The following is a 12,500-nucleotide window of genomic DNA, read 5'->3' on the forward strand; positions in this document are numbered from 1 at the left end:
CCCAAAAATTATAAAAGGGTTTTAAATACTTTTACCCGTCATTCTATTGATATAGCCCGCTAGGGGAGTGCCCCACTACGGCCCTCTCTCTGTCAGGGCCGTCCTTGGGTGCTTTTTACACACTTTAAGAAATCACGATGGATGCAGATTGCTATTAATCCTCCGTGCAACTGGTGATTGAAAACGTGCATCTGGTAACCCAAAATTTCAAATATGGTTCAAAATGAATTTAAAGGCACCCCTCTCATTGTTGCCCGCTATGGGAGCACCCCACTAAGGCCCTGTCTCGGTCGGGCCCGTCCTGAGTGCTTTATAGACACTTTAAGAAATCGCGATGGATGCAGATTGCTATTAATCCTCCGTGCAACTGGTGATTGAAAATGTGCAACTGGTGATTGAAAACGTGCACCTGGTCACCCAAAACACGGTTCTCTATGCGGTTAGCGGTGTTCCATCTATTCATGTCCGCTTATGGCGCACCCTACTACGGACCTTTAGCAATGGGGGCCGGCCCGAATTATTTATGGAAGGTCTGATGATGATTTTTTTTTTTTTTTCACCATCTCTTTCTCTCTCTGCCGGGGCCGGCCAAGAGTGCTTTATGGACGGTTTAAAACATGACTATGGATGCAAATGCTCATTTTCCTCCGTGCACCTGGTGATTGAAAACGTGCATCTGGTAACCCAAAAATTATAAAAGGGTTTTAAATACTTTTACCCGTCATTCTATTGATATAGCCCGCTAGGGGAGTGCCCCACTACGGCCCTCTCTCTGTCAGGGCCGTCCTTGGGTGCTTTTTACACACTTTAAGAAATCACGATGGATGCAGATTGCTATTAATCCTCCGTGCAACTGGTGATTGAAAACGTGCATCTGGTAACCCAAAATTTCAAATATGGTTCAAAATGAATTTAAAGGCACCCCTCTCATTGTTGCCCGCTATGGGAGCACCCCACTAAGGCCCTGTCTCGGTCGGGCCCGTCCTGAGTGCTTTATAGACACTTTAAGAAATCGCGATGGATGCAGATTGCTATTAATCCTCCGTGCAACTGGTGATTGAAAATGTGCAACTGGTGATTGAAAACGTGCACCTGGTCACCCAAAACACGGTTCTCTATGCGGTTAGCGGTGTTCCATCTATTCATGTCCGCTTATGGCGCACCCTACTACGGACCTTTAGCAATGGGGGCCGGCCCGAATTATTTATGGAAGGTCTGATGATGATTTTTTTTTTTTTTCACCATCTCTTTCTCTCTCTGCCGGGGCCGGCCAAGAGTGCTTTATGGACGGTTTAAAACATGACTATGGATGCAAATGCTCATTTTCCTCCGTGCACCTGGTGATTGAAAACGTGCATCTGGTAACCCAAAAATTATAAAAGGGTTTTAAATACTTTTACCCGTCATTCTATTGATATAGCCCGCTAGGGGAGTGCCCCACTACGGCCCTCTCTCTGTCAGGGCCGTCCTTGGGTGCTTTTTACACACTTTAAGAAATCACGATGGATGCAGATTGCTATTAATCCTCCGTGCAACTGGTGATTGAAAACGTGCATCTGGTAACCCAAAATTTCAAATATGGTTCAAAATGAATTTAAAGGCACCCCTCTCATTGTTGCCCGCTATGGGAGCACCCCACTAAGGCCCTGTCTCGGTCGGGCCCGTCCTGAGTGCTTTATAGACACTTTAAGAAATCGCGATGGATGCAGATTGCTATTAATCCTCCGTGCAACTGGTGATTGAAAATGTGCAACTGGTGATTGAAAACGTGCACCTGGTCACCCAAAACACGGTTCTCTATGCGGTTAGCGGTGTTCCATCTATTCATGTCCGCTTATGGCGCACCCTACTACGGACCTTTAGCAATGGGGGCCGGCCCGAATTATTTATGGAAGGTCTGATGATGATTTTTTTTTTTTTTTCACCATCTCTTTCTCTCTCTGCCGGGGCCGGCCAAGAGTGCTTTATGGACGGTTTAAAACATGACTATGGATGCAAATGCTCATTTTCCTCCGTGCACCTGGTGATTGAAAACGTGCATCTGGTAACCCAAAAATTATAAAAGGGTTTTAAATACTTTTACCCGTCATTCTATTGATATAGCCCGCTAGGGGAGTGCCCCACTACGGCCCTCTCTCTGTCAGGGCCGTCCTTGGGTGCTTTTTACACACTTTAAGAAATCACGATGGATGCAGATTGCTATTAATCCTCCGTGCAACTGGTGATTGAAAACGTGCATCTGGTAACCCAAAATTTCAAATATGGTTCAAAATGAATTTAAAGGCACCCCTCTCATTGTTGCCCGCTATGGGAGCACCCCACTAAGGCCCTGTCTCGGTCGGGCCCGTCCTGAGTGCTTTATAGACACTTTAAGAAATCGCGATGGATGCAGATTGCTATTAATCCTCCGTGCAACTGGTGATTGAAAATGTGCAACTGGTGATTGAAAACGTGCACCTGGTCACCCAAAACACGGTTCTCTATGCGGTTAGCGGTGTTCCATCTATTCATGTCCGCTTATGGCGCACCCTACTACGGACCTTTAGCAATGGGGGCCGGCCCGAATTATTTATGGAAGGTCTGATGATGATTTTTTTTTTTTTTCACCATCTCTTTCTCTCTCTGCCGGGGCCGGCCAAGAGTGCTTTATGGACGGTTTTAAAACATGACTATGGATGCAAATGCTCATTTTCCTCCGTGCACCTGGTGATTGAAAACGTGCATCTGGTAACCCAAAAATTATAAAAGGGTTTTAAATACTTTTACCCGTCATTCTATTGATATAGCCCGCTAGGGGAGTGCCCCACTACGGCCCTCTCTCTGTCAGGGCCGTCCTTGGGTGCTTTTTACACACTTTAAGAAATCACGATGGATGCAGATTGCTATTAATCCTCCGTGCAACTGGTGATTGAAAACGTGCATCTGGTAACCCAAAATTTCAAATATGGTTCAAAATGAATTTAAAGGCACCCCTCTCATTGTTGCCCGCTATGGGAGCACCCCACTAAGGCCCTGTCTCGGTCGGGCCCGTCCTGAGTGCTTTATAGACACTTTAAGAAATCGCGATGGATGCAGATTGCTATTAATCCTCCGTGCAACTGGTGATTGAAAATGTGCAACTGGTGATTGAAAACGTGCACCTGGTCACCCAAAACACGGTTCTCTATGCGGTTAGCGGTGTTCCATCTATTCATGTCCGCTTATGGCGCACCCTACTACGGACCTTTAGCAATGGGGGCCGGCCCGAATTATTTATGGAAGGTCTGATGATGATTTTTTTTTTTTTTTCACCATCTCTTTCTCTCTCTGCCGGGGCCGGCCAAGAGTGCTTTATGGACGGTTTAAAACATGACTATGGATGCAAATGCTCATTTTCCTCCGTGCACCTGGTGATTGAAAACGTGCATCTGGTAACCCAAAAATTATAAAAGGGTTTTAAATACTTTTACCCGTCATTCTATTGATATAGCCCGCTAGGGGAGTGCCCCACTACGGCCCTCTCTCTGTCAGGGCCGTCCTTGGGTGCTTTTTACACACTTTAAGAAATCACGATGGATGCAGATTGCTATTAATCCTCCGTGCAACTGGTGATTGAAAACGTGCATCTGGTAACCCAAAATTTCAAATATGGTTCAAAATGAATTTAAAGGCACCCCTCTCATTGTTGCCCGCTATGGGAGCACCCCACTAAGGCCCTGTCTCGGTCGGGCCCGTCCTGAGTGCTTTATAGACACTTTAAGAAATCGCGATGGATGCAGATTGCTATTAATCCTCCGTGCAACTGGTGATTGAAAATGTGCAACTGGTGATTGAAAACGTGCACCTGGTCACCCAAAACACGGTTCTCTATGCGGTTAGCGGTGTTCCATCTATTCATGTCCGCTTATGGCGCACCCTACTACGGACCTTTAGCAATGGGGGCCGGCCCGAATTATTTATGGAAGGTCTGATGATGATTTTTTTTTTTTTTCACCATCTCTTTCTCTCTCTGCCGGGGCCGGCCAAGAGTGCTTTATGGACGGTTTAAAACATGACTATGGATGCAAATGCTCATTTTCCTCCGTGCACCTGGTGATTGAAAACGTGCATCTGGTAACCCAAAAATTATAAAAGGGTTTTAAATACTTTTACCCGTCATTCTATTGATATAGCCCGCTAGGGGAGTGCCCCACTACGGCCCTCTCTCTGTCAGGGCCGTCCTTGGGTGCTTTTTACACACTTTAAGAAATCACGATGGATGCAGATTGCTATTAATCCTCCGTGCAACTGGTGATTGAAAACGTGCATCTGGTAACCCAAAATTTCAAATATGGTTCAAAATGAATTTAAAGGCACCCCTCTCATTGTTGCCCGCTATGGGAGCACCCCACTAAGGCCCTGTCTCGGTCGGGCCCGTCCTGAGTGCTTTATAGACACTTTAAGAAATCGCGATGGATGCAGATTGCTATTAATCCTCCGTGCAACTGGTGATTGAAAATGTGCAACTGGTGATTGAAAACGTGCACCTGGTCACCCAAAACACGGTTCTCTATGCGGTTAGCGGTGTTCCATCTATTCATGTCCGCTTATGGCGCACCCTACTACGGACCTTTAGCAATGGGGGCCGGCCCGAATTATTTATGGAAGGTCTGATGATGATTTTTTTTTTTTTTTCACCATCTCTTTCTCTCTCTGCCGGGGCCGGCCAAGAGTGCTTTATGGACGGTTTAAAACATGACTATGGATGCAAATGCTCATTTTCCTCCGTGCACCTGGTGATTGAAAACGTGCATCTGGTAACCCAAAAATTATAAAAGGGTTTTAAATACTTTTACCCGTCATTCTATTGATATAGCCCGCTAGGGGAGTGCCCCACTACGGCCCTCTCTCTGTCAGGGCCGTCCTTGGGTGCTTTTTACACACTTTAAGAAATCACGATGGATGCAGATTGCTATTAATCCTCCGTGCAACTGGTGATTGAAAACGTGCATCTGGTAACCCAAAATTTCAAATATGGTTCAAAATGAATTTAAAGGCACCCCTCTCATTGTTGCCCGCTATGGGAGCACCCCACTAAGGCCCTGTCTCGGTCGGGCCCGTCCTGAGTGCTTTATAGACACTTTAAGAAATCGCGATGGATGCAGATTGCTATTAATCCTCCGTGCAACTGGTGATTGAAAATGTGCAACTGGTGATTGAAAACGTGCACCTGGTCACCCAAAACACGGTTCTCTATGCGGTTAGCGGTGTTCCATCTATTCATGTCCGCTTATGGCGCACCCTACTACGGACCTTTAGCAATGGGGGCCGGCCCGAATTATTTATGGAAGGTCTGATGATGATTTTTTTTTTTTTTTCACCATCTCTTTCTCTCTCTGCCGGGGCCGGCCAAGAGTGCTTTATGGACGGTTTAAAACATGACTATGGATGCAAATGCTCATTTTCCTCCGTGCACCTGGTGATTGAAAACGTGCATCTGGTAACCCAAAAATTATAAAAGGGTTTTAAATACTTTTACCCGTCATTCTATTGATATAGCCCGCTAGGGGAGTGCCCCACTACGGCCCTCTCTCTGTCAGGGCCGTCCTTGGGTGCTTTTTACACACTTTAAGAAATCACGATGGATGCAGATTGCTATTAATCCTCCGTGCAACTGGTGATTGAAAACGTGCATCTGGTAACCCAAAATTTCAAATATGGTTCAAAATGAATTTAAAGGCACCCCTCTCATTGTTGCCCGCTATGGGAGCACCCCACTAAGGCCCTGTCTCGGTCGGGCCCGTCCTGAGTGCTTTATAGACACTTTAAGAAATCGCGATGGATGCAGATTGCTATTAATCCTCCGTGCAACTGGTGATTGAAAATGTGCAACTGGTGATTGAAAACGTGCACCTGGTCACCCAAAACACGGTTCTCTATGCGGTTAGCGGTGTTCCATCTATTCATGTCCGCTTATGGCGCACCCTACTACGGACCTTTAGCAATGGGGGCCGGCCCGAATTATTTATGGAAGGTCTGATGATGATTTTTTTTTTTTTTCACCATCTCTTTCTCTCTCTGCCGGGGCCGGCCAAGAGTGCTTTATGGACGGTTTAAAACATGACTATGGATGCAAATGCTCATTTTCCTCCGTGCACCTGGTGATTGAAAACGTGCATCTGGTAACCCAAAAATTATAAAAGGGTTTTAAATACTTTTACCCGTCATTCTATTGATATAGCCCGCTAGGGGAGTGCCCCACTACGGCCCTCTCTCTGTCAGGGCCGTCCTTGGGTGCTTTTTACACACTTTAAGAAATCACGATGGATGCAGATTGCTATTAATCCTCCGTGCAACTGGTGATTGAAAACGTGCATCTGGTAACCCAAAATTTCAAATATGGTTCAAAATGAATTTAAAGGCACCCCTCTCATTGTTGCCCGCTATGGGAGCACCCCACTAAGGCCCTGTCTCGGTCGGGCCCGTCCTGAGTGCTTTATAGACACTTTAAGAAATCGCGATGGATGCAGATTGCTATTAATCCTCCGTGCAACTGGTGATTGAAAATGTGCAACTGGTGATTGAAAACGTGCACCTGGTCACCCAAAACACGGTTCTCTATGCGGTTAGCGGTGTTCCATCTATTCATGTCCGCTTATGGCGCACCCTACTACGGACCTTTAGCAATGGGGGCCGGCCCGAATTATTTATGGAAGGTCTGATGATGATTTTTTTTTTTTTTCACCATCTCTTTCTCTCTCTGCCGGGGCCGGCCAAGAGTGCTTTATGGACGGTTTAAAACATGACTATGGATGCAAATGCTCATTTTCCTCCGTGCACCTGGTGATTGAAAACGTGCATCTGGTAACCCAAAAATTATAAAAGGGTTTTAAATACTTTTACCCGTCATTCTATTGATATAGCCCGCTAGGGGAGTGCCCCACTACGGCCCTCTCTCTGTCAGGGCCGTCCTTGGGTGCTTTTTACACACTTTAAGAAATCACGATGGATGCAGATTGCTATTAATCCTCCGTGCAACTGGTGATTGAAAACGTGCATCTGGTAACCCAAAATTTCAAATATGGTTCAAAATGAATTTAAAGGCACCCCTCTCATTGTTGCCCGCTATGGGAGCACCCCACTAAGGCCCTGTCTCGGTCGGGCCCGTCCTGAGTGCTTTATAGACACTTTAAGAAATCGCGATGGATGCAGATTGCTATTAATCCTCCGTGCAACTGGTGATTGAAAATGTGCAACTGGTGATTGAAAACGTGCACCTGGTCACCCAAAACACGGTTCTCTATGCGGTTAGCGGTGTTCCATCTATTCATGTCCGCTTATGGCGCACCCTACTACGGACCTTTAGCAATGGGGGCCGGCCCGAATTATTTATGGAAGGTCTGATGATGATTTTTTTTTTTTTTCACCATCTCTTTCTCTCTCTGCCGGGGCCGGCCAAGAGTGCTTTATGGACGGTTTAAAACATGACTATGGATGCAAATGCTCATTTTCCTCCGTGCACCTGGTGATTGAAAACGTGCATCTGGTAACCCAAAAATTATAAAAGGGTTTTAAATACTTTTACCCGTCATTCTATTGATATAGCCCGCTAGGGGAGTGCCCCACTACGGCCCTCTCTCTGTCAGGGCCGTCCTTGGGTGCTTTTTACACACTTTAAGAAATCACGATGGATGCAGATTGCTATTAATCCTCCGTGCAACTGGTGATTGAAAACGTGCATCTGGTAACCCAAAATTTCAAATATGGTTCAAAATGAATTTAAAGGCACCCCTCTCATTGTTGCCCGCTATGGGAGCACCCCACTAAGGCCCTGTCTCGGTCGGGCCCGTCCTGAGTGCTTTATAGACACTTTAAGAAATCGCGATGGATGCAGATTGCTATTAATCCTCCGTGCAACTGGTGATTGAAAATGTGCAACTGGTGATTGAAAACGTGCACCTGGTCACCCAAAACACGGTTCTCTATGCGGTTAGCGGTGTTCCATCTATTCATGTCCGCTTATGGCGCACCCTACTACGGACCTTTAGCAATGGGGGCCGGCCCGAATTATTTATGGAAGGTCTGATGATGATTTTTTTTTTTTTTCACCATCTCTTTCTCTCTCTGCCGGGGCCGGCCAAGAGTGCTTTATGGACGGTTTAAAACATGACTATGGATGCAAATGCTCATTTTCCTCCGTGCACCTGGTGATTGAAAACGTGCATCTGGTAACCCAAAAATTATAAAAGGGTTTTAAATACTTTTACCCGTCATTCTATTGATATAGCCCGCTAGGGGAGTGCCCCACTACGGCCCTCTCTCTGTCAGGGCCGTCCTTGGGTGCTTTTTACACACTTTAAGAAATCACGATGGATGCAGATTGCTATTAATCCTCCGTGCAACTGGTGATTGAAAACGTGCATCTGGTAACCCAAAATTTCAAATATGGTTCAAAATGAATTTAAAGGCACCCCTCTCATTGTTGCCCGCTATGGGAGCACCCCACTAAGGCCCTGTCTCGGTCGGGCCCGTCCTGAGTGCTTTATAGACACTTTAAGAAATCGCGATGGATGCAGATTGCTATTAATCCTCCGTGCAACTGGTGATTGAAAATGTGCAACTGGTGATTGAAAACGTGCACCTGGTCACCCAAAACACGGTTCTCTATGCGGTTAGCGGTGTTCCATCTATTCATGTCCGCTTATGGCGCACCCTACTACGGACCTTTAGCAATGGGGGCCGGCCCGAATTATTTATGGAAGGTCTGATGATGATTTTTTTTTTTTTTTCACCATCTCTTTCTCTCTCTGCCGGGGCCGGCCAAGAGTGCTTTATGGACGGTTTAAAACATGACTATGGATGCAAATGCTCATTTTCCTCCGTGCACCTGGTGATTGAAAACGTGCATCTGGTAACCCAAAAATTATAAAAGGGTTTTAAATACTTTTACCCGTCATTCTATTGATATAGCCCGCTAGGGGAGTGCCCCACTACGGCCCTCTCTCTGTCAGGGCCGTCCTTGGGTGCTTTTTACACACTTTAAGAAATCACGATGGATGCAGATTGCTATTAATCCTCCGTGCAACTGGTGATTGAAAACGTGCATCTGGTAACCCAAAATTTCAAATATGGTTCAAAATGAATTTAAAGGCACCCCTCTCATTGTTGCCCGCTATGGGAGCACCCCACTAAGGCCCTGTCTCGGTCGGGCCCGTCCTGAGTGCTTTATAGACACTTTAAGAAATCGCGATGGATGCAGATTGCTATTAATCCTCCGTGCAACTGGTGATTGAAAATGTGCAACTGGTGATTGAAAACGTGCACCTGGTCACCCAAAACACGGTTCTCTATGCGGTTAGCGGTGTTCCATCTATTCATGTCCGCTTATGGCGCACCCTACTACGGACCTTTAGCAATGGGGGCCGGCCCGAATTATTTATGGAAGGTCTGATGATGATTTTTTTTTTTTTTCACCATCTCTTTCTCTCTCTGCCGGGGCCGGCCAAGAGTGCTTTATGGACGGTTTAAAACATGACTATGGATGCAAATGCTCATTTTCCTCCGTGCACCTGGTGATTGAAAACGTGCATCTGGTAACCCAAAAATTATAAAAGGGTTTTAAATACTTTTACCCGTCATTCTATTGATATAGCCCGCTAGGGGAGTGCCCCACTACGGCCCTCTCTCTGTCAGGGCCGTCCTTGGGTGCTTTTTACACACTTTAAGAAATCACGATGGATGCAGATTGCTATTAATCCTCCGTGCAACTGGTGATTGAAAACGTGCATCTGGTAACCCAAAAATTATAAAACGGTTTTAAATACTTTTACCGGTCATTCTATTGATATAGCCCGCTATGGGAGCACCCCACTAAGGCCCTGTCTCGGTCGGGGCCGTCCTTCAGTGCTTTATATACAGTTTCATATATTACGATGGATGCAGATTGTGATTGTTTTCCAAAAGACCCGTGTGCATCTGGTAACCCAAAAATTATAAAACTGTTTTAAATCATTTTACCGGTCATTCTATTGATATAGCCCGCTAGGGGAGTACCCTACTACGGCCCTCTCTCGGTCAGGCCCGTCCTTAGGTGCTTTATATACAGTTTAAGATATTACGATGGATGCAGATTGTGATTGTTTTCCAAAAGACCCGTGTGCATCTGGTAACCCAAAAATTAAAATATGGTTCAAAACCCGGGTAACACCACTCTATTTACGGACATGACAGTAGAGCTTACCCCCTGGAGCTATTGACCTCCAGGCTTGTAGGCCCTTACTCACCACCCGGGTATCACCCCTCTATTTCGGGGATGATACCAGCAGGGGACCCCCCCCACCTCCACAACCTCGCATACCAGGTGAACCAGGGCACCCACACTTAAGCACCCCTCCTCGGACATTAAAGCAGATAACCGCGCTGTTATGAACCGCGTGCACCTGGTCACCCAAATGGAACTTGTGCACCTGGTCACCCAAAAGGACCGGCGTGCACCTGGTCACCCAAAGGCCGGCGTGCACCTGGTCACCCAAAAGGACCATGTGCACCTGGTCACCCAAAGGCCGGCGTGCACCTGGTCACCCAAAAGGACCGTGTGCACCTGGTCACCCAAAGGCCGGCGTGCACCTGGTCACCCAAAGGACCATGTGCACCTGGTCACCCAAAAGGACCATGTGCACCTGGTCACCCAAAGGCCGGCGTGCACCTGGTCACCCAAAAGGACCATGTGCACCTGGTCACCCAAAGGCCGGCGTGCACCTGGTCACCCAAAGGACCATGTGCACCTGGTCACCCAAAAGGACCATGTGCACCTGGTCACCCAAAGGCCGGCGTGCACCTGGTCACCCAAAGGACCATGTGCACCTGGTCACCCAAAGGCCGGCGTGCACCTGGTCACCCAAAGGACCATGTGCACCTGGTCACCCAAAGGCCGGCGTGCACCTGGTCACCCAAAGGACCATGTGCACCTGGTCACCCAAAAGGACCATGTGCACCTGGTCACCCAAAGGCCGGCGTGCACCTGGTCACCCAAAGGACCATGTGCACCTGGTCACCCAAAGGCCGGCGTGCACCTGGTCACCCAAAGGACCATGTGCACCTGGTCACCCAAAGGCCGGCGTGCACCTGGTCACCCAAAGGACCATGTGCACCTGGTCACCCAAAAGGACCATGTGCACCTGGTCACCCAAAGGCCGGCGTGCACCTGGTCACCCAAAGGACCATGTGCACCTGGTCACCCAAAAGAACCGTGTGCACCTGGTCACCCAAAGGCCGGCGTGCACCTGGTCACCCAAAGGACCATGTGCACCTGGTCACCCAAAAGGACCATGTGCACCTGGTCACCCAAAGGCCGGCGTGCACCTGGTCACCCAAAGGACCATGTGCACCTGGTCACCCAAAAGAACCGTGTGCACCTGGTCACCCAAAGGCCGGCGTGCACCTGGTCACCCAAAGGACCATGTGCACCTGGTCACCCAAAAGGACCATGTGCACCTGGTCACCCAAAGGCCGGCGTGCACCTGGTCACCCAAAGGACCATGTGCACCTGGTCACCCAAAAGAACCGTGTGCACCTGGTCACCCAAAGGCCGGCGTGCACCTGGTCACCCAAAGGACCATGTGCACCTGGTCACCCAAAAGAACCGTGTGCACCTGGTCACCCAAAGGCCGGCGTGCACCTGGTCACCCAAAGGACCATGTGCACCTGGTCACCCAAAAGCCGGCGTGCACCTGGTCACCCAAATGGAACTTGTGCACCTGGTCACCCAAAAGCCGGCGTGCACCTGGTCACCCAAATGGAACTTGTGCACCTGGTCACCCAAAAGCCGGCGTGCACCTGGTCACCCAAATGGAACTTGTGCACCTGGTCACCCAAAAGACCGGCGTGCACCTGGTCACCCAAAAGCCGGCGTGCACCTGGTCACCCAAATGGAACTTGTGCACCTGGTCACCCAAAAATTATAAAACTGTCCAAAATGCATTTACCGGTCATTTTATTTATATAGCCCGCTAGGGGAGTAGCCCACTACGGCCCTCTCTTGGTCGGGGCCGTGCTTAGTGCTTTATGGACACTTTAAGATATTACGATGGATGCAGATTGTGATTGTTTTGCAAAAGACCCGTGTGCATCTGGTAACCCAAAAATTATAAAACTGTTCAAAATGCATTTAAAGCTATACCTGACCTTCATGCCCGCCAGGGGAGTAGCCCACTACGGCCCTCTCTCAGTGGGGGCCCTATTTGAGTGCTTTATGGACGGTTTAAAATATCACGATGGATGCAGATTGCTATTAATCCTCCGTGCACCTGGTGATTGAAAACGTGCATCTGGTAACCCAAAAATTAAAATATGGACCGCGGGTGAATGGAGGGAGTAACTATGACTCTCTTAAGGTAGCCAACTGCTTGATGAGCATATACATCCGTGCAACTGGTGATTTGAAATGTGCATCTGGTAACCCAAAATAGATGGTAAATAAATCACAGAAATTGCACTATGTCCATCTCTGTGAATGAGAGTACACATACAGGCATAAAGGCCCT

The sequence above is a fragment of the Oncorhynchus mykiss genome, unplaced genomic scaffold (genome assembly GCF_013265735.2).
Source record: "Oncorhynchus mykiss isolate Arlee unplaced genomic scaffold, USDA_OmykA_1.1 un_scaffold_786, whole genome shotgun sequence".
Lineage (NCBI taxonomy): Eukaryota > Metazoa > Chordata > Actinopteri > Salmoniformes > Salmonidae > Oncorhynchus > Oncorhynchus mykiss.